Below are 26,908 nucleotides of genomic sequence, written 5' to 3'. Positions count from 1 at the left end.
TAAAATTTCATTTGAGTTTTGACTGCAAGAATGAAATAGCCTGAGGAGAAAAAAGAAATAATAAAAAAAATTTTAAAAGTAGAGAATGGTGCTTCTCAAACTTGTGTAGCTGAGAACAATGAAAGCAAATGCTTTCTGTTCTAGATTGCTTTCTTTATTTTTGTATCATTACTTTTCTTACAAATAAAAGAGTCCTTCGTATTGCAATGTGTCTGTTGCCATACAGGACAGACTACTTGTTGGCTTTTACCACATTGATTAGGTGCTTCCCTAAATGTGACATTTTGTGGAGATTATCCTTTTAATGGTTTCTTGTAATTTGATTCCTGGAACTGACTTAATTCCTGGAATTAAATTCAAACACACATACACACACACACATTTTTTTATATGTACATATATATGTGTGTGTATATATATACACACACATATATATGTAAATGTATATATACATAGAGATTTCCATAAAAGAATTCCTGAAGTACTGCATCTAGATAGCATTGACTAGAGGAACTGACAAGTACCGTTGTCAAACAGCTCTGGAGCTATGTGTTTTCAGGATGCTCCATGATTCAAATCAGCTTAAAAGGCAGAATGAAGACGACCATAACGGCTTTTAGGTCCTGTCTTTGTTGCACAGAGTTTGTTATCTCTGAGAGATCATCTGAGCCCCTCAGAGCTTTGCTCCAGGCTCTCAGACTGGAGACTTTAGTAAGATCATCAGCCCCACTGTGTAGATTCTCAAGCTGCAGAATTTTGGTAATTTGTCAGTTACCAGACAATTTGTTCCAGAACTGGGAATATCATAACCAACCGCTTCCAGGGTCAGTGGCTCTAGGGCAGATCCATCATGTCCACTGACCCAGAACAAATCAGTTACGTGAACCTGACTTAGCTTTTGACAAGCAAAGCTTCCAGGTTTTCTGTTCTGGAAGTAGTCTGGTTGATCTCTCCTAGACCTGCCAAACTTGGCAGCAGTAAATTGTTCTGAAGTAGCCTGGCAGCACTGGAGGATTTGCCTTTGATTTGGCAAAATGTAATCAAACCTGAGATGAGTCAAACAAAGCATTCAAGGCTCAGTGAAACTTTTTTTAATGAAAATATTTCTCTGGTTAGTATCTGACCATCTGTATTCAAGTTAGTAGAGCCAGTTCTCACTAAGGTCATAAATATGAATTACATGCATGTTTCAGTTAACATTGTACTCCAATTGCAATATTTTTTTTGTAAATGTTATGTCAGTGTTTTTACAATGCACATAGTATTCCAGTTTTTGATCAGCAGCTTTCAGCAGTCTTTGTGCTATACTTCCTTTTTTCATGTATGTTCTGTGTGTATGTGCCCCAAACAGAGCAGGCACTGTGCAGCTGTTTAGAATACTGTCAATATGACTTTTTTTCCCCCAATATCCACTACTTCCTTTTCTCTGGCTGTGCCTAAAGTGAGCAGCTGCCTTACAAACCAGAGTATTTCAGGTTACAAAACAGAGACAGTCCAGTTTGTGACTCGTGTTTTTGTGACTCTCTCTGATGATCCCTGGAGACCCCAGGTCCATCATGGCATCAGAGCACAAGATGTATGCACATTCCTCCTTCCACTTGGGTGTGTTCATACATCAGAAGGCATGATCATATCTGATTAAGGTGCAGAACAGACTGAAATAGAAAAGATGGACCTTGCTATACTAATCTAGAGTTATGGAATACATTACCACATACACAATTTAATCACTAGAAAAGAGGTATTATCTCAAAACTGTGATCTTGAAAACCTCATCTGCTGCACTGACCTTCCTTCTTTGCACATGGGCAAAAATCCACCAGTTTTAACTGGGTGTCTTAATTCACTTCTTTTGCCTTTACCTCGTTAGGATTCATAAACTCAGTATTTCTCAGTTTATTTCTCATCGAGGCTTTTAGTCAAACATGCTTTGAAATTTCCCTTTTGTATTAGATTGTTCATCTTAAATGTGAGAAAGCTGGGTTGTTTTGGTTTTGATTCTTTGTTCTTTTTTTTTCTTCTCTAGAGGAAATCAACCTCACATCTATTTCCTAGAGAAAAGTGCATGGTGTGCCCCCAACCCCCCACCCGCCCCTAATTCTAGGGGAATAAACTAGGGTAAAAGTAAGAGGAAACTCTTCTTCCTAGTTGCGTACTATGAATGCTTTCCCCTGAGAGGTCTTGCAGGAGGTCTTGCATTTTCGTCCTAACCCACGGGAGTTGAGAACATGATCGCTGTTTAACCATTTACATACACCTCAAAGGTTTTTGTTCATGAAACTAACACATTCCCAGGCTGTGCAAAGTAGTTTGGAGAAGAGCAAAGGAGAAGAGCTCTCCTTCTGAGGAAAGAGTATTCCTGCCAAGCAGTATAGACGACGTCTCCTGTCTGAGGGATGGATGACAGTTTAGCCGTAGCGATGTTAGTCCTACTCCATTCTGTTTACCAGCACAAACATAACCAAAGTATCTGTGTGCCAAACGAAAGTCAGTGAATGAAATGCTCAGGTAAACCTTGGAAAATATCTTTCAGGCTTTCTCACACCTTTCTTGAAGGCTCTTGTCACAAGATTAACATCTAGCAGACTAATCCTTCTGGTTGAGTAATACTTGTTACTCTAAGTAAAGTGGAAACATTTTCAATACATAACTGATATGTTCATCCTGGCATACAGAACAAGGGAGATAGAACAGTCCTGCTGGGACATGACAAGTGAGAGTCATACACTGTATCTTCTCAAAATGGAGAAGGAATTAAATGCAGTGTACACAGACCCCTCTTTAGCATCCATATTTTTGTGGATCCTACTTTAAGATGCCTAACTTTTCTAAGGAATCATATAGGGAGCTGAAAGATATGATTCCATCCTTGGGACCAGTGCTTAAAAATTAGGTATTGGGATGCTTTATCTCCTAAATTCCCTTTGAATCTAAGCCAATGAGACTTAGTGTTTCTAAATCCTTACTGGATAATAGTGGGATAGGAAAAGGAGAAAACTGAGTTTTAGTCAGTCTGCCTAAGACTAAATCATAACCCTGAGGATATATTCTTATAATGCCTCTAACGGGAATTCATTGTGACTTTGATGAGGAGGGGAAAGACAGAGAAGTAGAATGCATCAAAGTATTTGAGAACCCTCTAAGGAAACAAATAGAATTGGAATTATTCAGTGTGATTATACATATCCCAAACTGTCTAAATGTAGACTGGTCTTAAAGCATATGTTATGGCCCAGTGGGATAACTTGGAAGAAAACCAAGCTTCAATAATCATACTGCACATATAAAATGTACATTTAAATAACGTTAATGACTTAAGTGTCAAAGTCATAAAAAGAATTTAAAAAATCTTTCTTGGTCAAAAAAAAAGTTATGTTTTTAAAGTCATGTATATAAATGTCTGATGAGGTATAAGAGTTGAACTTGCTAATATGTAAGTTATCTAACAAAAATGTTTAATTCACCTCTTCACTAGACCCTCCCATGCATTTGCAAATTCCAGTTCTGGTGTGAGCTGGATGTTCCAGTTACAACACATTCTTATTTCAAAAGAACAGGATTTCACAAATGGTGATTTAAACACACAAAATTTTATTCTTAAGTATTTGTCAGCGGATTTCCTTGATGAGTCTGGACTTCTGTGAAAGGGACCCTCAATCCTACAGGAAAAAAAACTGTTTTAATTCTCAGGATTGTACCAGTCAAGCAGAAAAGCATTTACTCTGATCATCTGTTTTGGTGAAACAGCACTCTATAAACCCTCAGCCAAAATCCCTCATCATCCCAGGCATACTCTTTTTGCCTTTCAGGAATCCTATTCCTCTTTCCAGAAAGATTTCTTAGCCAGGGAGATATTTGCTGTTCAGGACTCTCCTTTGTTCCTTCCAGCTGTAGCTCAGGAAGATGAATAAGCAGACATCCCCTTTAATTTTTAATCCTCTTTGAAAGTCTGTCAACCCGTTAGGGTTGGTTTTTCTGTTTGGTTGGTTGGCTATGCACCCTTTCATACACTGGTATCTTGAAATTCTGTGCAGCTGAGACTCATCTGTTCTTATAAGAGAGACCTAGATTCTGTTGTAATTGGAACATTTTTTTGGTTGTTGCTTACTAACATACATCTAGGGCAATACTTCAATTATATTTTGTCTCTCTCAACAGATCTCCTTTGTTAGATGTTGTTGCTTCACTGCACAATTTCAGTTCTAAACACCAGTTCTTGTGGAAAATCTTCTTGTGAGTTATCTGTGTGAAGACTGCAGGATCAACTTCTCTGAAATGTGTGTTTTTAAGGTGATAGTAAAAAGAATATGTACTAAAATTAGTTTTATATTTTTGTAACATTACTCTTTTGAGGCAGAACTGATTCTTTCAAAATGTGTAGCAGCTTCCTCTGTGTTCAGTCCTTATTGTGCAGATGATATTAGAGATCAGTGCAAAGAAAATCAACATCTGACACCACGGAGATTTTAACAAAATTCATTTCAGAGAAGAAAAGGTAAGTGGTTAGGCATTTCTGTAAAGTTCTGTTTCAATGTTTTCTGAATTAAATATGACATGTTTCCCTTCAAAACAACTTATCACTGTACAATATAAAATAGGAAGGTTGTAGAAGAAATATTTAAATTGAGGCAGTACTTAGAATACTGAAGTGGTGTTTCTCAGTCTTTTTATAGCCCATGGAATACATAAATCAAAATTTACAAGAATAATCTAGCTGCTTGGAGAAAAAAATACTGTTCCACCCCCCAAAATCTACGACTGGATTTGTGCCATTGTGCACAGTATAGCCTCAGTGATGTTCATTTTTGCTTTTCTTTAAAGCCTGAGTTTTGTGAGTTCACAGCAGTAAGCTGTTATCACCCTTTTCCATTCCATTTGTTTCCTTCCACGTGACAGGGAACATATGGTCAAATACATGTTTTTAAAGAAATAAATACATTTCAATGGTTTCATATGCTGCTTCCATGGAACACAAGCCGAGAAACATTATCATAGCGCATTTTGAAATATTTTGTTTCATTCTCAATTGGAGAACAAAAACAAATGTTGAGAACCTGTGTGAAATACACTTTTCAGTCTGTCTGTAAGTGAATTCAAAACATGTTCAGAGGAATCTGGCTGGAAAGATAATCTTTTCCATACTGATTATGTCAGTTTTCTGAGAAGAAATGTCTTGTGTATTAGATCTATATTACTACCCATACATATCCATGAGCACACAGTGATGTAACTTAAATTTATTTCTACAAATTATGTCCACAGAACAGCTATTTTATTAATTGCAGAAAGCTGCATTTGTCTCTGCAAGGCTGAGCAAATGAATAGCACAGATGCCCTTTGGCAACAAGAATGATAAGTGGCTCGTACGGTCCCTCCAGCACAGATCAAACTGACAAGAAGCAAAAGGTGGAAAATATAATGAATCTAGCCCATGTATGTGTTAGATTTTGATGTGCTTGTCTGTACATCAATCAATACAAGAGACTTGCACCTCAGAGGAAGAGAAAACTAACAGCTGTCAGGGATACTACTCTAGGACACTGTAGATGTCATGTTGCATTCTTTCTTTATATCTGCATAATCAGCTGCAAGGCAAAAAGGGGAAAGATAACAACTAACAGGGAGGAAATTTTTAGTTCTATTGAAATTCATATTTTGTAGCTGGTATGCAAAAAACATCCATTACACATATCCATCTCTAAGATATGAGTTTGGGATGACAAATTAGTGCTTTAGTGAAGTATAAGTACTTAGGTTGTTAAATACTTTCTTGATAAATAGTATGTCTTTTAGCCCAGCTTTGTTTCTGTAGGTACAGTCATTTAGGGGTAAAGACAAGGCAGATTACAGCTTGTCGGTAAAGGTGGAGAATCCTTGTGAAAGAGTAAGATTTGGAGGTGGGTATTCAGAATCAGAATCATGCAACTGATTGCTTTCTGTCATCAGACTCCATGCTTTTATGGCAAGTCAATATCTTGATGAGAGGTCATCACATTGGAGGTTAAGACTAACACCCAATAAAATGACTGTTTTACAAAGCATAGAGAAAGCCGAGTCTCAAAACCTTCCATTTTAACACTGATTACTGGTTGGGTAAACATACATCTTCCTCAGCCAAGATGGGTATTGCCGAATTGACTCACCTGTGCTTAATTAGAAAAAAGGAAAAAAATCCAAACACCCAAAACAAAAATCAAAATGTAAAATCCCCACTTTTGCCGTAAATCTCCAAATCATTTCAGAGTCAATCCAAGTCATTTTAGATGGCTAATTAAACAAACTACACATTTCTGTCTCAGTGCACATATCATAATGTTTGAAATATTAGCAGTGCTGTGTATAGATTAAAATTATATGCTGCATCTGAAGCATTAAACTTTGACAGGACTATGCTGAGTAAGTTAACAAAAAAGCACTCCACCGAGAAGATACTAGAACAATCTAGTAGCTGTGCAAATAATTATCTTCATATGCATTTGTGATGTTTTAAAACAGCAGAAAATTTTGTTTTATTTGTACAGCTCTGAAATACAGCTGATTAAAAGACTGAGTTGTAACTATGAAATTGTATGCTGCCATTCTAACCCTTTGTGCCCAGGCTCTGGGAGGACAAATAACATTCAATACTGCAGTTGAAGGCATTAGTAAAGCCTAGATAAGTTTCGGCATGAAAATGATTAAGCTACTCTAATAACATTTATGCTATATAAAAAGAAATACAGCCAAGATGTCTATTAAAGGGGATTTGAAAAAGCTAAGTTCATTAAGAAAGACAAAATATGACATTTTGAGTCAGTTCATCGATGGTTCAAAAAATCTTTAAAATCCTGAACCCATCTGAAGCTTTAAGATACCAAACTATTTCACCATTACTTGTTGTGCTTATTCTAACCGTGTTGTCTTCTTAGCTAAGTTGTACTGCTTCCTTTTTTTGGCTTCACTCTTCTCTGACAATAAAGAGACTTGAAAGAAGATGAAAATAACTTATTCTGTTAAAATCCTCTCCTACTGGGCTATCTGTTTGCATAAGTAGTAGCCACTTCTTCGCTGGGTCTGACTCATCTAAAAACTCACCCTTCTGATGTAATCTTTCTGTGAATGTTAGGATTACCTGCATTTTCTTGCAATTATTTTCCCAAAGACGTGCTGTGGTGACATTTACAGCAGATATTCACTGTGCATTTTTTTTTTTTAATTTTTGCACGACTTTTGAGACTATTAGTATTAGGAATATATCAGTATAGTTTCATCCATTCCATGTCCATCCACATCCATAGTAAATCACACAGGTGCTCTGCTAGAACAGCTTTACTACTTATAATATGTGAATTAATTCATAAAACATGGGTGAAGCCTACAGCTTGCTTTCTTCTCTATGGCTTTATTTCTGTTTTTCTGAAAGTACTGTTAGGTCTATTTTTAAAAATGCTGATAGCTAGAAATGATATTCTGTGTGCATGAGGATTCATATCTATGCTTATATTTCCCTTTTTGCCTGATTCCAAATTTGTTACTAAATAGGAAAAAGTACACCAACATTCAGCAAATAATGCAAAACTCATATCCTTTACTCATTGGCAAACTGTTTTTTAGAAAAAAAAATGTATATGCAAAGGTTTATGGTAACTTATAATTACCTTCATAAATCAGTTTTTTAAAATAGTTAACAATGGCTATTTCTCGGCCATTCACCCATTCATAATTATTCACACAGGGGAAAAAAAAAAAAAAAAAGAGAAAATATACTTTTATCACTTAAAGGAAATCCCTCCTGAATGAAAATTTTGTTGAGAGATCATTAAAAGCATTCCTTGATTGTTTCCACAGGGTCCTCTTGTGGGTTCTAATAAATATTTCTTTGCATTGAGCACAAAGATCACCACAAATAAACCAAAAAGACCCACATGACATGGTGCATATAATACTGCTGTTAAATCTTTAAGCTCATCCTTGGAAAAAAATGAATGCTCTTTTCATAGCCATGCGTTAGCAACTAGGTGTGACATTAAAAAGAGTCCTAGGATTTCTGGTTCCAGAAATCACAGTTCAAGCTTCATGGAAGAAATTAGTATTGGCTGGGAGATCAGTCATCTGTCATTTTTTAATGATGTGTAACCACATTGAACAAGAGCTTTTGTTTTTTCATGCTCACTATCTTTCACTCCATGGAATAAGCACCATGTTTGCTACCATTGGAAAGTCAACATTTGCCAGTGGTTACCAACTGTTACAGTAGTTGATATTATATCATATTTCCTTTGCTAATAATAAACAACATCATGACCAGTGTTTGTTTTTCTAAATGCATCCTAATTACAAGGTTGAATAAATTGACAGTAAGATGAGACATTAGGAATAAAACAATGTGGCAACAGTTATTTTGTGATATAGTATAAGATGTAGAGAGTGAAATACTTTGAAAAACAGTGGAGCAATATACTGTTGTGGGAATTAGTTAGGGACTATTCTGAATGTAGAGATTCTGAAGTGATGAGTGAAATGCCAAGAAACTTCTTTGATATAGACAGAAGTGCACTCCAAATTGTTGTTTATCTAAACCCAACATTTTACTGAAGGCTTTCTATCAAATCAAAGAATTAGTTCTGCTGATGAAATAAAAAGCATGATCCCAGCTGAATTGAAATGGAAATATGGGACAGATTGGTATTTTAAACTCAAGGATGCCTTCATACTATGAAACACATAGCAATAGGGAGTTATCATATAATCAGGAGTTCAGAGACAACAAGGAACATCAGAAGAACTGTCAATAGGAAAGAGTAAAATATCAGATATAAAAGTCTGGTCGTATTAGTAAGTTTTTTTTTCATTTTCACATTAAAATATCTATACACATTTTCATACAATTGTGTTTGTTAACCATATTAGAATTTACAGCACACTTTTCACTTGCAGTATCTCCTGCAGTACAAGCTTTGTATTTATATTACTAGGGGAACATATTCTACTCCAGCTGAGCAGAATAAGTAAATCAAACAGCTAGCTATTGCAGAAAGCTGTGTTAAAGATGCTATATAATTTCCGTATTTTGTATTATTTTCCACCTTGGAGTTTTACTACATAAATTGTACCACAAACTATCTGATAAATAAAGGATCTTCCTTTCTTTCTGTGTCTTTTTTTCACAGAATCACAGAATGTTAGGGGTTGGAAGGGACCTCAAAAGATCATCTAGTCCAACCCCCCTGCCAGAGCAGGACCACCTAGATCACACAGCAACGCGTCCAGGTGGGTTTTGAATGTCCCCAGAGAAGGAGACTCCACAACCTCTCTGGGCAGCCTGTTCCAGTGCTCTGCCACCCTCACAGTGAAAAAGTTTTTCCTTATGTTAATGCGGAACCTCCAATTTTCTGTTTTGTTATAAATGGAACTTTAAGAAAAAGAAAAATTCTAGCTCAGAGTATGTTGTATTGTACATTTTAAAGCGCTTGCAAGCTCTGACAACTGTTACTAGCATAAAATACATTAGGGAGAAAGAAAAAAGAAGCAATAAAAATAAAAATACTCACATAGGTAGAAAAAGGTATATTTTCTAAACTTGATAAAATTTCATCATCTGTCCCTATTGCTTCCGTACTCCCAGGCATGGACTACTTTTTACCTAGTTTCTTTCTGAAGTAGCCGTTATCACAAAATTTGTTCCTATAATGCATTTAAAAAATATTTTCAAAATTTAACCTTTTTTTTTTGCATTATTGTAACAAAATCGTTGAATTCATTCTCTAGTTCTGCGAAACACTGGGCAGCTGGACCTTCATTTCAATTTGCTGGTATGACGTGTATATAATCTCTTTGGAATGCAGCAAAATAGTCACATTCTTCTTAACATGACGGTTTGCCACTCCAAGGAGTCAGGAAATTAAATTTCCTTTATTTTTTTATATTTATAAATTGAGTATTATGTATTTTTAATATTATATTTCTGTTGAACAGAATGCAGAGTGAAAAAATAACATATTCAACTGTAATTTAGTGAAAACACATAGAATTTATTAGGTGTGTTTTACTGGATCAGATAGAAGTGTTTTAGTTGATATTTGTCTGCTTTCAAGAATATCAGTTTGGTAAATGAAACACTTCATGTGACTGATACCACATGCAGCTCAATTCTTGCAAATTACTATATAAATTGTAATATAGTTTTATTATTTTCATTCTCTCCATTAAGACACTGCATTTTAAATATTCATGTAAGTTTATATACATTTATCTAAGTTTCTATATCTTGTCTGTGTGTATAACTTTTTTCCTGACATGGAGATCAGCCTTTTTACAAATGGGCAGAGCTAACAACTACTAAGACTACTAAGGCTATAGGTTAAAATGAGATTGTAGAAGAATTTTTTTCTGAAGATGACCATTCAATTCAACTTCATTCTTTTATTATTATTTTTTTTCAGTCACCTCTTTATGCTTGAAGGCTAGTCTTTGTCCTAACTGAGCTGGACGCCAATATAAGAAAAGAGCAATGCTACCTTCATCTATGCTAATCACCTAAGTCTTTCAGTTGAGTTATTTAACATACCATTATATTGCTCTTCCTCTTTAAACTTCTAAGATTTGTCTTGCACATTCCAGAAACTATTAACAGGGAAAAAAGTAATATATTTATCTTTCTCACCAGCGAAATATTATATATACAAATATATGGATATATAAAATATATAATGATATAAAAATTTATTTCATTTGAACGCTTAACATTTTTCAGTCTTTTTTGTAAGATAACCATAAAAATAAAAATTATTTGGATTTACTACGTGCCTCAAAATATGCTATACATGTTAAAATTATTTTACCTACAATCATAATTTTTTAACAAGGGTAATTTTTAAAAAACTAAAAAAAAGGTATTAGAAGGATTGTTGGAAATAATTTTTAAGCAAAATATATGAAAATAAAATTCCAATGACTTTTTATTACCTAAATTTGACATGAAATAATGAATAATTTTTATCTCTCTGTAATATTTTTAAAATTTGTTTTCTATTATTTGGAAACAAACAAATAATCACATAGGTTGTATATTTAGTAAAACAAATTCAGACCCCCAGGGATTCATGACAGCTGTCTTATTTCACATGACAGTTTTATCTTAGCAAATTACATAACTCTACACATTTTTCTAGGATTTACTAGAGAGCTTAAGACACAGAATGAGACCTAGAAGAAGGATAGAGGAGATGAGTACCGGTATTGCAGATGTCAATTAGTAGCTGCACAGATTGCAGAATTTGCTACTGGATGCCCTTCAACAATGTGGGGAAAGCTTGTTAGGAAAATATGCAAACTAAAGTGTGGCTAGAGGAGCTGGGAGTAAAAACCATGAGATAGTTGGAATAATTTGGGTAGAGGATGGATTTAGATATTGGAACAGGGGCTAAAAATGTAACACTGTGAAAACGTATTTTTGACAACATGGAAAAATTGTCATGGAGATGACTAATTGGAAGATGACAAGAACCAGGCAAAATGGAAGGTTAATATTCAGGAAAACAATACATCAAGATAGAGTTAAGGCAGTCTAGAAAAGGTTCCAAAAGGGAAAAGTGTACTTAATTATATACTTCTTGGGCAAGAGTTGAAGAGATTTGGTAGGAATAATGGTGTTGGGCTTAAAGGGTGAGTCAAGGTGGTAACTGAGAAAGACACTGAATTTGAAGATAAAAACAAAAGGTATTTATACTCACTGCTTGAGGAAATTTGTAGTAGGGTTTGAAGGTGAGAGAATAAGACTTGGAACTGGATTAGGGAGATTTGAGAACTAATCCTGATTCTGCAGAAGATTCTGTTAACCTCTCACTCACCAGCAGATTTTTACATTTCATAACTTCTGTCATCAGCAATAGGTGAGAAACAGAATGGCAAAATGCTTAAATGTTATTTATGTGGCAGATAATATATTACTGTTGTTAACCTGTTCACTTGGCAACAGTCATTGTATCCCGTAACACAGACGGGTATCTTTATAAAATTCTTTTTATTAAAAAAAATCTTAAGGTAGAAATCACATTAAAATAACATAACATACTGCAAAGTCAAACTGAGAAATGTCAGATTAAATGCTAATGTTAATTGAATGTTAATACAATTATGAAATTGTTATTTGCAAATGGAATAATATTTTTGCGTTTACTTCATTGCATAAGACATATGTAGATACATCAAGAAAGATTGTGTAGTGATGAAGGTTGCCATTGGTACATTACGTGCTTCAGAATCTGGGAAGCGTGCAATGACTAAAGTAGACTCCTCATCAGATAGAAGGATGCTCTATTGATTTAGTATTCTAAAAGATGATTGGGACAAATTCTCATTTGATTTGCTTGAAACTTCATGAGATATGAAGCAAGTAGTCTAACTCTGAAAAAGGTCACTCATTTCTTACAAATGTCAAATGTGAGATCTTGCAAAACAATTTGCTGAAGATGTTGTAAATTCACAATAGCAATTAAAGGAACATGTGCTTTGAACATATCAAGTGCTACATAATGAAAATTACTTAGGCATAAGAGGTTCCAGTTGCCTCCTGCCCAAAATGTAGAAGTCATTCAATCTTAATCTTCTTTTATTTTGGCTCTCTAGCTATGAAATTAAGTTACACTCTCAAATATATCTCCCTCAGTTCCCAAATACATTTTAAATGTGTGGATACGGTACTGTTTAGAATAGTCCAGAACAGCCTGTGAGATTATTGATAATCTCTAACCAGAACCATATTTAAATAATGTCCAGTAAATAGGCCCTAAGGATACACTTCAACAATATGGTTAAAATAAAACCAAAATATAAAATACTAACTATCTGGTGGTGGTAAACAATGTTTATTTTTCTACCAAATTAAGCAAAAGAATAGAGAAAAAGATGACAACGTCAGAAAACATATATACAGGAACTTTGAAATAAGGTTATAAAGGCAATTTTAATTTTCATATTAATTATTCTTTACTTGAATTTTCAACTTTTAGAATGTTCTTTTACATAGGCAAAACAATTATAAATAGTTGAATGGAATATATGAACCATTTAGAGCAGCTGCTTCACCAGATTAACTCTGATTGTGATCACTTGCAACAGTGAGAAATCTAATACTGAGTAAGTAAGATAATGTACCAGGAAAATATGACATGTTATTTTAAAATGCTCACTGCATTTCTGCTTACTTGACCTAATCATCTCATTGTATCTCAGTCGTCTTTTTTTTTTTTTGACTCTTAAGAAAGGATTCTGTTCTGATTCCTGGCATTAGTACTCCCAGATTGACTGTTTGTAAAAACACTGAGACAGAACAGCTCACTCAGGCAATTTCCATAATGATATTTTCCTTTTCCCAAGGGAATGTTAACTTCAAACAGGGACAGATTGATGAGCGTGCCAAGATATGTAGTGCAGGGGAGTCACACATCAAAGAAATCATACAGATAGAAATTTTTCAGAGTGTAGTTCAACTATACATCTGACTTTGGCTCCAGCCTTACCACTGATTTTTCACAGCTAAAAAATGAACAGGCACCATAAATAGAGCTAATGAAAATAAAATCAAGAACAAAGTAAACTCAAAGACTCATAATTTGTGTGAAAAATAAGTTAAGAATTAACATAGAATTTATGGTTATGTTTCTGAAATGAGTCTGATTTATGTCTTATCCTGGAGCATTCCACTAAGGAAGGTAATCTGCTGAGACAGAAGAGGGGGAAATGTCTTTGCCTTTAAACAGAACATACAGTCTGTAGGACAAAAATTGCATCTAAATGTCTGAGGAGTGTTATTTGATGTAGTTAATTCATATTCTCCTTGTAACTGTGTTATTTTAGAGGTAGATTCTCTGTTGACTTACCTGAGACAGAACTCAGTGATTTATGTTGTTAACTTTCTTGGATGAACTAAGTGCTAAACTAGCTGTCAGTCTGGATTAGATTGTGGTTTGGGACTGACTTTTTTGATATTTCAGGTATATACTCTCAGGTTAGTTAAACAGGAGCTTCTCTTTTTCTGTGACAGAGAAGACATTTTTATCTCATTGTATAAAAAGTCGTACAGAAATGTGTAATATCTGGAGCAGGCAATTGCAACTGAAACATGAGTATGCTTATTTACATATGTGCAGGGTATCAGGGTAATAATACACAAACACTACTAGGTTTCCAAAGTCACAGTACAAAGAACAGGACAACTCACATTAGGCAAAAGGATGGGGAAGACAGGAGGGACAAAAGTGAGGGAAAAAAAGCAAGAGATTGTATGACCTTTTTGCTACATGTATGTATACTGCCTAGAATAATGGGACCTTGGTCCATGATTCATGCTTTTGCCTTGGTAGACATAGTAAATAAGCCACACATACAGAAGATACAAATTTTCAACAGTGAAAATTTGGAATCAATAGGACAGTTAGACACTGATTTCTTGGATTAAAAAAAAAAAAAAAAGCAGTCACTACATATATGTATTTTAGTTAAAGAAATCAGGTTAACATCAGAGTATGACAACGTCACAGAATCACAGAATCACAGAATGTTGGGGGTTGGAAGGGACCTCGAAAGATCATCTAGTCCAACCCCCTTGCTAGAACAGGACCACCTAGAGTAGGTCACACAGGAACGCCCCCAGGTGAGTTTTGAATGTCTCCAGAGAAGGAGACTCCACAACCTCTCTGGGCAGCCTGTTCCAGTGCTCTGTCACCCTCACAGTGAAAAAGTTTTTCCTTATGTTAATGTGGAACCTCCTATGCTCCAGCTTGCACCCGTTGCCCCTTGTCCTGTCATTGGCCATCACTGAGAAGGGCCGGTCTCCATCCTCCTGACACTCTCCCTTTACATATTTAGAAACATTAATGAGGTCACCCCTCAGTCTCCTCTTTTCCAAGCTAAAGAGACCCAGATCCCTCAGCCTTTCATCATAAGGAAGATGTTCCACCCCCTTTATCATCTTTGTGGCTCTGTGCTGGACTCCTTCAAGCAGTTCCCTGTCCTTCCTGAACTGAGGGGCCCAGAAATGGACGTGATATTTCAGATGCGATCTCACCAGGGCAGAGTAGAGTGGGAGGAGGATGTCTCTTGACCTACTGACCACACCCCTTCTAATACACCCCAGGATGCCCCCCACGAGGGCACATTGCTGGCTCATGGTCATCCTGCTGTCCACCAGGACCCCCAAGTCCCTTTCCCCTACGCTACTCTCCAACAGCTCAGTCCCCAACCTGTACTGGTCCATGGGGTTGTTCTTTCCCAGATGCAAGACTCTACACTTGCCCTTGTTGTATTTGTACTCCTGTAGCTGGAGTAAGAAGACTTCATCCATAGGCTCCTCTTGACTGGGTGGCCTGTAGTAGACCCCAATCACAAGGTTCCCTTTTTTGCCTCGGTCTCTAATTCTTACCCATAATCTTCCAATCTGCTCTTGGCTATTCTTCAGAGACAGTTCTTCACAATCATCCATTTCTTGATGTAGAGGGCAACGGCTCCATCCCTCTTTCCTCACCTGTCCCTTCTGAACAGCCTGTTCAGATAGATGCACTCCAGTCATGGGATTTGTCCCACCAAGTTTCAGTAATGGCAACCATGTTGTAGCTTTCTGGCAGCACGGTGCCTTCCAGCTCTTGATGTTTTTGCCAATGCTGCATGCATTAGTGTAGAGGCACTTCAGCTGGGCTGTCAGCCGTGTCTCCTTAGAGGAACACACCTTAATTCCTTTGAAGGATTTCATTGGTGTTTCTCTGTTGGCTGCTATTGGCTCAGGAGCCCCTGGCTCACTTCTGTAAGACTTCAGGCATGCTGCAGTGTACCCAGCATGCCTCAGAGCTACAGGCTGAGGGCTCTTGCTAGCACCCTATCCCTATAACCATGGCATATCATCCCACATCTTGTCACAGGTAAGCCTGACATTATCCCCCTCCCCCAAGTCTAGTTTAAAGCTCTGTCAGTAAGTCCCGCAGGCTCCTGAACAAAGACCCTCTTCCCACTTTCAGAACAGTGAATAATGTCTGACGTCAGCAAACCTGGTGCTGAATAGGCCATCCCATTATCAAAAACCACAAAATTGTGGTGGTGACCCCAGCCCCTCAGCTGTGTATTAATAGACTGGCTCAATCTGTTTCTTCCAATATCACTGGCTGCGACTAGAAGGAGAGAATTAAAAATAACCTACATCCCAGATTCCCTCACCAACTGTCCCAAGACCCTGAAGTCTGTTTTGATGACTCTTGGACTACACATTATGGCTTCATTGCCGCTCACATGGAAGAGCAGTAATGGGTAATAGTCTGAGGGCCATACCAAGCAAGGGAGTATCCTAGTGATGTCCTTAACCCGGGCCCCAGGGAGACAACAGATTTCCCTAAGAGGGGGGTTGGTCCAGCATATTGGACCATCTGTTCCCTTCAGAAAGGAGTCTCCTACAACTATAGCCCATCTTTTGTTCCTCATGGAGGCGGTTGTGATACCGTGGGGGTAGGCCTTTCTGACGTTGGTGATACCTCTGGTGTATATGGGCTGTCACCCATATCATCCGTTGCCTGACCTTCCATATCCAGAGCCTCATACTTGTACAGAGGCACCTGCAGGGATGAGGTGGGCAAGGAGGAGGTTCACCTGCTGCCCCAAGAATGGATTTGCTCCCATTCACGCCTTTCCCTTAAGCTGCTGCCTTCAGTCTGGCAGGCGGAGGATACAGAGTACCCTCGATCTTGTTTTTTTTTCTGATGGCTGTTGCTCTTTCTGTCTCAGGGAGGCCAGAGCATGGCTCTGACAGTCTATCTCTTTCTCAGCCACCCTGATGCTCCTTAACTTTTATACTTATCCACATATTGAGCAGGTGCAACATAAGCAGGTGAATCTTTTTCTGCCAGCTTCATAATTTTTTTAATGAATCCTCCAAAATATTCTTCTTCCTTATAGATCTTTAATTTTTTTTCCTCCACCAATATTTTCTTCCTTCCTTGAGTCCCCTCTCCCCACCGCATTCCTCTTGTTCAAACTGATTTTCATTCTAAATCTGTTGCTTTCCTGGTTTAGCACTGCAGATAACTATCTGGCCTGTTGCTCTGCAAGCTCCACTTTTTTCCTTCTAGTCTGTGAAAAATCCCATGAAGAACTTTCTTGGAGTATGAAACAGATAAATTCCTCTGTAGCTCTTGTACTCATTCTTGTCTTCTTTGTTACAGGTTGAGATCACTGTTGCTTTCACACATTTACTGCATACCTGTTCCTTGTAAATACCAGTCAATACTTTTATCATCTTTGTTTAGGGTGTCTCACCTACATTACCATTCACAGGCAATGTTTCTTTCCTAAAAGAGAAAAAAAATCAAAATTTTTCTCTAGGTCATTTGCTTTCTTTCATTTTGCTCTTATATACTTCTCCAGGACCCATTTAATTACTGTTTTCTGAATGTTGTGTAACTTTGAGATATTTCTCCATGATTTTCTATCGTTTTTACTTGTTCGCTGGTATTTGCACACATTTGTCTTTCGAGTCAAACCTCCTATTTGGTTCCTCTTCTCTTATGTAACTTTTCTCTTTATATATTCTTCTGCTTCTTCACTGATTAGTTTCATTGTCCCTAAATCCTCTGTTATGTTGGGTCAACCTGTTGTGTTCATATCTTCATACTGCTATTACTCAATTGCATTCTATCCCAAATCTTGTATAAAAACAAAATTAATGTAAAGCTAAAGCAGATAAACAATGCTGTGTTTCTCCACAATTACTTCAGGGATGTAATGATTTTATAAAAGTCATCTTTGCATTATCTTTAAGCATCTGACTTTTTCCATTTGTGTTTATCCCAGATCTTAATTTCTACTCCTTTTCTTGTTGGCTGTCAACATGATTTTTGTGATGACAGTACAAAATTACAATATAATCTGATATCAGTTGTAATTACCTTGACATTACACTTTTTTATGTAGAAAATCTACCATGCGTAGAAACTTTAAGATGTCCCTCCTTTGTAAATCAGATTCTATCTAGATCAATTCCTTGGAGACATTCTTAGCTGAAATAATTTATATGGCTGTTTCCACCTCTCCCTAGTAAAATAAAACACAACATCCTTTTTTTTCCCTTTAATTTTCTTTGTATTATCCAAATCTGCCTACTCGTCCAGGCCAGAAATTCTAGTGGGTTTTTTTTTTTTTTTTAAATTTTCGTTGCAAAATTTTCCATTTTACATGCAGGGTTTTTTTCATAATGTATTTTCCGTTTCATCCTACTTTCTGAGAGGTGCATATGACTTCTCTCTAATTTAATTGTAACTAAAATGACATATTTTCATAGAAAAACAGTGAAATGGATTTAGGACAAATAAATTTAATCCTAACTGGACCCCATTTGAAATTCATGAAGAATACTAAAAAAAACAGTTGCACAAAGGTATTGGAACAACTAGTGGGTAAAACATATTCTATAGAATCTAAAAATAAATTGATTATGTCTTTGGATAAAATTAAGGTAAAGTGATTCAGTAAGCCTCTACAGATAGCTAGAAATTAAGTGATAATTACCTTCTGTATTTTCAATGTTTTTAGGTAAAGCTGCTTTTCTGAATCACTACCTTAAAGTCCAGCTTTCACACCTCTATGAGGCTATCATGCACAACTATCTTCAAAAGTCCAATTTCTATTTTCATGTTGATCCTTTCTCTTATCAGGTCTTTCATAAATTTTATTTATCAGTGTATTGGATTTTCACGGCAAGGTTTTGGTATTTCGAGGCCTCAAGGGGTGGATGCTGTGAGAAGACACCAGGAGCTGCCTATGTCCGATAGAGCCAGTGCCAGCCAGCTCCAAAATTGTCCCATCACTGGCCAAAGCTGAACCCGTCAGCGATGCTGGTTGCACCTCTGTGATAACATGTTTAAGAAAGGGTAATAAATGCTGAACAACAGCAGCTGAGAGAGAGGAGTGAGAAAATGTGAGAGAAACAATCCCACAGACACTTTTGTCAGTGAGGAAGAAGGGGGAGCAGGTGCTTAAGGTGCCAGAGCAGAGATTCCCCTGCAGTCCATGGATAACACCATAGTGAAGCAGGTTGTTCCCCCTGCAGCCCATGGAGGACCAGGGTGGAACAGATATCCACACTGCAGCCTGTGGAGGATCTGATGCCAGAGCAGGTGGATATGCCCTGAAGGAAACTGCAGCCTATGGAGAGCCTGCACCAGAGCAGATCTTGGCAGGACCTGTGACTCCATGGAGAGGAGTCCGTGCAGGAATAAGTTTTCTGGCAGGACCTGGGGGACCCACAGTGGAGCAGACCATTCCTGAAGGACTGTACCCTGTGGAAAGGATCCATGCTGGAGCAGTTCTTCGTGAACCACAGCCCATGGGAAGGACCTATGTTGGAGAAGTTTTTGAAACGTTGTCTCCTGTGGGAGGGACCCCATTCTGGAGCAGGTAAACAGTGTGAAGATGTAGGAGAGGCAAAGATGAAATGTTATGAACTGTCTGCAACCCCTGTTCTCCATTCCCCTCCACTGCTTAGGCAGGGGGGGAAAGGATAGAAAATTGCCTGTGAAGTTGACCCTGGGACAAGAAACGGGGTCTTTTTAGTTTAATTTTTATGTCTTGCTATCATGCTTTATTCTTAATTGGCAATAAATTAAACCAATTTTGCCTAGTCAAGTCTGTTTTGCCTATGATAGTAACTGTTGAGTGATCTCCCTGTTCTAATCTTGACCCATGAGCTTTTCCATTGTATTTTTTCCCTGTTTTGAGGAGAGAGAGTGAGTGAGTAGCTAGGGAGGCACCTAGTAGATAGCCAAGGTCAACCCACCACAGGCTGATACTTCATGTTGCTTAAGTTCCTTCTTTTGCACTGGATCCCACAGGTCATCTTCTGTTCTTCTTTGAATTCTATAGTAATAAAACCAGGGGTCACTCACTGGGAATACTGGAAGACTGCTTTTTAAAATATTTTTTATTAGTCCTTATTTTTTCTTTTGTTTATATAGTATGCTTTTTATAATAACCATGCAATTGCAAAAGAAGTAAATAAAACTTAAAGTAGCAGCAAGTTAGATAATAGTATGCCTTTAAATAACTCAAAATCACAGCACAAGCAATAGGCCTGACCATTCTGCTGTAACAACTAGCACAACTTAGGCGATAGTCGTCTCATCATAAAGCAAGTTGATACTACAGCCAAATTTTCTTAAATAATTTGAGAATACATGTAAAATCAAGCTAAAACATGTTTGAGATCAAACAAGTCCAGACAAAGCTTGGCAAATACTGAGACACGGTATGGTTAATTATTGTTTTTAACGTCTGAGCCTTGTTACTAACACTTGGCAACATTAAATTGCCTTGGCTGCAGGATTTACTAACTTCAAATTACTCATCCAGCTATTTCCTGTTTTAGGGTCCTCTCTAATACCTTGGCATACTCTTTTTTCCACTGTTTGATTTCTGAACAGAGAAAATTACTATAATCCCCATTGCTTTTCATTTTGGTTGATTACAGACCATTCCATCATTATTTATACTAGTTTTACAACCTAAATCTTATAACAGTAGGGGCTTATTGTCACTAATTGAATAGAACACACTGTTAACACTTCTCAGACAAATGCAATATAAGTCCCATTTCAAGCATTAGAAGTGACATCTATTCTTTTACATAAATAAATTCTGTTAATGAAGTAAAAAAAAAGCTGTACTACTTAAATTAACTCTCACTATTCTCCATTTCTCTCTCTCTTTTTTTTTTTTTTTTTTTTTTTTCTTAATATGTCTGATATTGCGTTGAGTTTGTGTCTGGTGGGGTTTTGGTAGCAGGGGAGGGGGGCTACAGAGGTGGCTACTGTAAGAGCCTTCTAGAAGCTCTCCTGGTTCAAATGCAGGCCCACTTCTGGCCAAGGCCAGGCTAATTGGTGCCTCTGCGAACAGCCCTATTTAGCAGGGGAAAAACCTTTTGGGCAACGTTTTTGTTTGTGTGTCTTTATTTGAGAGTTGAAGATTGGAGCTGGATGTGAGAGAAACAACCACGCGGACATCCAGGTAAGTGAAGAAGAAGAGGTGGAGGTGTGCTGGAGCAGAGATTCCACTCCAGCCTGTGGTAAGATGGCAGGCTGACCCCCTGCAGAGCATGGTGATCAGCGGTGGACCCCAGCGGGGGACCCCACTCTGGAGCAGGTGACTGCACCCAAAGCAGGCCATGACTCAAGGGAGGCCACGCTGGAGCAGTCTGTTCTGGAAGGACAGCAGCCCATAGGAGGGACCCTATAGAGTTTTTCATTAACAAATCTCAAAGTGTTTTGCAAAGAAGGTCAAAAGATTTATTAGTATTAAAATAAACTACATGCCAATATTGTTTTAAACAGCAAAATACATTAATCTGTTAAAAACAATTCTACGCCAAGGTACTTCCAATTTAAGACAATATTCAACATGGAAAGAAGGGCTTTCCCCAAAGTATTTACTTGTGTGCTCAGCAATTTATATATTCATTGGTTATTGAAGAGAGAGACATTCCATATTTTCTTTCCCTATTGGACTTTAGATTAAGCAATGCCAATGTTTGTATGTTTTTTCTAGGTGCTGCTGAAATAGCTAACACTATGAGATGTATCTCATGAAAAAAAATCCTGCCATTCCAGACAGTGCAGGTTTCTTTCCTGATGTCCTTACAGGAAGAGACTCCAGGGGCATTTTTTGTTTTTTTTTTTTTTTACGGGTATTATGAACTTGGTTGCATTTTTTTTTCTTCTCTACCAGAAATATTCAGTACGGACTGCAGATTTGTCTTTGATTTACAGCAAGCTACAGAAAATCCTGTAGCTTTCTTCTCACATTTCTAAGGATTTTATGCTTCTACTGCATATGAATTTTGCTGTGTCAGCCTTTCTTCTTTCATAAAATTATTCGCTTAATTGAAAACTAAATTTGATTTGTAAGTGCAGCAAATATCAGACAGATGTTTTGTTCAGTGACTTATTTGTATCACCTGTAAGTGTGCTGCTACAGAGTTCATAACCAGGAATGTGCTGGCTGCAAGTCTCAAGGTCAGGAAAACACAGAAAAGTTACCTGAGAGATGTTGGGTGGGATTCTGCTGCAGCCTGCCCCTCTGATTGAGAGGGATGAAAAAGACATTTTACCAACAATCACCAAAGCCTCCTATCTGCATGTGCTTTTCATCATAGGGGTCTTCAGCTATTCAGAGAACTGCTGGGAGGAAGAAGATGTCTTTACAAAGGCAATCCAAGAAGCTGCTATCCTGTCTTCATAAGAAACTGAATCTAAATTCAGTAAACTCAAGGTTAGTTTTCTCTCTCGCCTAATTTCTATGTGATTTTTTCTTTATTGGTAGTTTGTAGTGAATTCAAAATTTGTACATATTACAGACATTTTTCTTTTACTTTCCATCATCTTTTGTAGGATATTAAAACATTATTTTTTATCTAAAGAATGACATCAAAGTAAAGCTAAAGGATATTGGGAACTTTTTGTAATAGCTAAATTATACTTAAAATCTTGTTCTGGACAAAAGAGCATGATCTATATTAAACTAAGAACTATGTTGTTAGTATAATTTTTAAAAGTCTAATAGTCCAGATCATCAAATTAATGTAGAAGAACATCAAGAATACAGTTCTCTCCTCTCCTCTCCTCTCCTCTCCTCTCCTCTCCTCTCCTCTCCTCTCCTCTCCTCTCCTCTCCTCTCCTCTCCTCTCCTCTCCTCTCCTCTCCTCTCCTCTCCTCTCCTCTCCTCTCCGCTTTGCAAAGCCACTGTAGGCTATACATACTTAAACAGCTGATATTAGGAGTTCTGTAATGTGCCCAAGCTCAGTGTTTACATATGTTTCCTTTGTATCTTTAAATTTCATGATTCAAGTTTAAAAAAATTGGTAAGGTGAACGAACAGGTATATCTTTCTTTACAGTCTTATTAGGTTTCAAATAGTGTCATGGCACTTATATACCAGACAGAGAAGATAATTTCAATGTTTGCCAACGTGTCCAAGAGTCCATATTGGTAAACATTAATTTCTTCTGCCAATTACAAATCTGATGATCTGACTGAACTGTATTTTCACCAGAATAAGAACACAAAAAAGTAATTTTCGACTGTATTTTTGCTTTATTCAGCTGAAGGTATTAATTTGCCTCCTCCCTAAGTAAAATGAAAGGGATTTCATTTGCAGCTCACACTCTCAAGCAGCAGTTATTTTTATTGATCTTCCATTTTTACTGATCATGTTATTCAGGAAAGGAAGAATTAAAGTTATTTATGTAACTACTGCACAAGACTTCTCTGTAGTTAGCTTTTAGTTCTATCAAGTTTCAGGTGTTTTTTTCACCTACATATTTTTTTCCAGTGATGGAAAAATATTTTTCTTTGACTTTTTAATGCATCAAAAGCAAAATTCCTTTTCATTCTCATCTTTCATATAGCTAAACCACTTGCAAATTTCAATGTGGTATGTGCCCTATAATTGTTATACCTGTTTGAGCTCCTGAGTATGAATCAAAGGTGCTAACATTTGTAATAATACATGAGTGCCTTCCAGAAAATGCTGTTATATAGTAAATTTGCCTTAGGACTTTGTCTATGTTGTAGAATTCAGAAACAAAACTGACCCCAAACAGTATAGTTCTGAGAAAACTCTGGATAGCATGTCTTGCTTACATATCTTGAACCATTTCAGTTAATATAAGGAAAGGAGTAGTGAAATTGTTTGAGATTTGGCTTGCTAGAAGAAATACGGAAAATGTATATAGCAAGCAGGGTTTTTTTTTTTGTTATTGTTGTTGTTTGTTTGTTTGATTTGTATTTTTTTTTTCCTTCTCTTAAGCTACCTGGACCTCCATTTTGTCCATACAGCAGGGACATAGTTTAAAACAGAGCTTGATTCTTTTATTTCCATTAGTTAATGTTTTATGGAATATTTAGAGAGAAGTAGGCTATTAAACTGAAGTAATAAACTCTTGCTGTACAGTGTAAATTCCCAAGATTCATCTCTTATGTATTAGCAATCCAATTTTTTCAGAGTTCAGCTCGCTGGTTACTTTATTCTACCATGAACAAACTTAACAGTCTTGTAGCTGGTGTCTCTGTCTCGGTCATCTGTGTAAATCAGCAGTAATATGTAACCTGATTCAACTGTTCATCCCTCTAGAGCCATGGAACATTTCCTCTGACTGGGAGTTTTAAATCCTGCTGCTAGTTGTATGCATTTTGGTGCTGAAATATAGCTTACTGGTGTCAAAATTCATTTAATGCTTCTGGTACCTTTATCCTTTCCATATTTTGTCTCACAATGAATAATGCAAATCTCTTCCTAGTATTTGTGCATTCAACAAGTTTCTTTTTAGCATTGTGCCTTTTGGTCTTACTTATTTATTGTTATTTTTCTGTGTCCCTCTCCATCTTTCAGAGCAGGTATGACTGTTCTGATGCAATTAATTGCATTTTAGCGAGCTCTGAATTGATGAATAGTCAACCACATGATATAAAAATCATTGTAACTAACCACTAACAACTCTGAATTTCTTAACCGAAGACAAAAATAGTAACAAAACCTTGTTCTTTTACAATCCATATTTAAAATTTAATATAATATTAAATTTGTTATTTTATTTGCACTGCTTTAAGGTTATAAAATGGGGCAAGAGTCCTGTTCATTTACCTTCACTTTTGCAAGTGGCTTCTAACAGGAAGTCTCCATGCTAAGGAAAGACTGTAGTCTGTGGTGCTAGTACTTCTTTTGACAAGTTAAGTAGGCTAGGATAAGATGTGTGCCTTTCTAACCTGACTTTGATTATTGTTTTATGTCATGTTTGTACAATGTTACATAACATTTAGTGCATAACAGCAGTAGTGAGCATGCTTAAAATGCAATAAAAAAAACTTCAACTCATCCAAGTGGGAGATGTCTTATGACAGCCACAGTCCTTCTCTAGGGAGATGAAAGAAAGAAAGAGAATCAAATATATGATCCATATTAGTCACGTCACCTAGCTCTCCTGAAGAAGGTCTTCAAACCTCTTTAAAATTTATCAGACAACCTGCATATAGTAGGATGACACAGATAACATAGGGAAATGCTCAAGAAAGCTGGCTACTCAGCTTTCAGTGTGACTTAATCTGTGGCCTGCACAGTACCCTTCCCAATCTGACGCATGAAACATTTGAGCTGAGTATGTGTGGGATGTGCAAATGTGAGAAACAGCTGTTTATTGGTGTAGTTCGTTTGATTGTCATGCAATCACCTTCAGTGAAAACTCACTGTAAAGACTGCATTTTTTTTCATCCTCAGTCTCATGTTCTTATGGTAGGATATTTGTGGAAACAAATCACACTATTACCTTTTACAGCATTTGAAACATTTATAATTGTCACCTCAAAGGGCAAAGGAATTTAGCAGAAAATACACACCCTTACTTTCCAGCTTGTCCTCGGATATCAGATACTGAGGGTGGCTGGGCTTAGATTCTGAGTGATGCCAAATTGAGCTCTAGGAGTCTGGTCACGTACAATATCAGTCTAGCAGCGCTTAACAGCTCACACAGCTAGATAGGTAATCGAACTATCACGATTACAGAGTCCCTGCACCGTCCGTCTAGGGGCGCGCAACGAAATTATCATGGCCACATGCAGGAGTGTGGTCGCGTTCGCAAGGGCTCACATGGCTGGATTAATGATAGTGCAGTTTATTAGAGCAGTGACAGATACACAAGTTCTTTGGACTGCTGGTGATAAAGTCACTGTCTGTAAAGCACGTGCAGGTTTAGATAAGAATAACACAGCCTGGCTATAAAGCACAGTAAGTTGTAAAAGGAACTCTGTAGAGATTTCTAAGCTTCCCTGGGAGCACTCCATGTGACTGAGTATTTGAATCTTACCCAAAGGCTTCCCTACGAGGGGAAGAAAGGCTCAGCCCATCAACTGATCCCAGATGTCTAAGATGGTCTGTGACATGTCATTGATGGTATTTTCCCTAGCATCCTTCTCTTATAAGCCATTTTCACACTATTTTTTACCTTTCAGGTGGAGCTTGAGTGACTCTAGTCATACATACCTTTATTACGATTGGTGTAAAATTCTCTCACTTTGCTTTTAAATGTATAAACTAAAGAAATTCAGGGTGCAAGCTCAGTGAGGGGTGGTCGCACCTTGAAGGTGGGTAGCTTTTGGGATGGAAGTGTGTTTTGGTATTATGATGAGAATATATTGAGCAAAATTCACCCAAAGGATGGTATTTAGTCAAAAAATGACAAAGTGTTGGTCCAGGGTAGCAACTGTGCACCGTATCAGTTCCATGGTACCACCAAGTTCCCATCTCAGCAGCGAATTCATTGTGCTCCACCCTCTGTGCCATTTTCTCTTAGAGTCAGCGCATCAAGCTCCCTTGATGTTGCCAACACTCAAGGTCGCCTACGGAGCTTCTGTGGGATGGATTCCTTGGGCATTCACTGCACTCTGCTCTGTATCTTTCCTAAATGTGTGAACAACGCTGTATCTTTAATATAAGTTTAATTTCCAAGTCACCTCCAGTAATTATTCCACAATAATTCTAACAAATTGGTACTCTCACATCATGTTTTCAGAAATAATCACTGTTTTAAGCTAAATCCAGACCAGAATAAATCAATTGTTACACTTACTTTGCTGCATGATGGTATATTCCGCTATTTGTCAACAAGGGCATAACTCTTAAAGGTAATTATTTTACTGCTAAATTTGAATATGTAAACTGAAATTGCATAAAAAAACTCCATCAAGATAATACCTTCTGAATTTCGGATCAATATTCTGGATGGGAAAGTCAGGGTGAGTGATCTCAATATGAAACTAAGTTCCCTAGATAATAAAGTAAATTTTCCAATTTACATTTGCCTTTATTTCTGAATTCTAGTAAAGGTGGAAAGACAGATACATTATATTTT

Source organism: Leptosomus discolor, chromosome 2, assembly GCF_034619465.1.
Source record: "Leptosomus discolor isolate bLepDis1 chromosome 2, bLepDis1.hap2, whole genome shotgun sequence".
In the NCBI taxonomy this organism is placed as follows: domain Eukaryota; kingdom Metazoa; phylum Chordata; class Aves; order Leptosomiformes; family Leptosomidae; genus Leptosomus; species Leptosomus discolor.
This window is presented reverse-complemented; position numbering follows the sequence as displayed.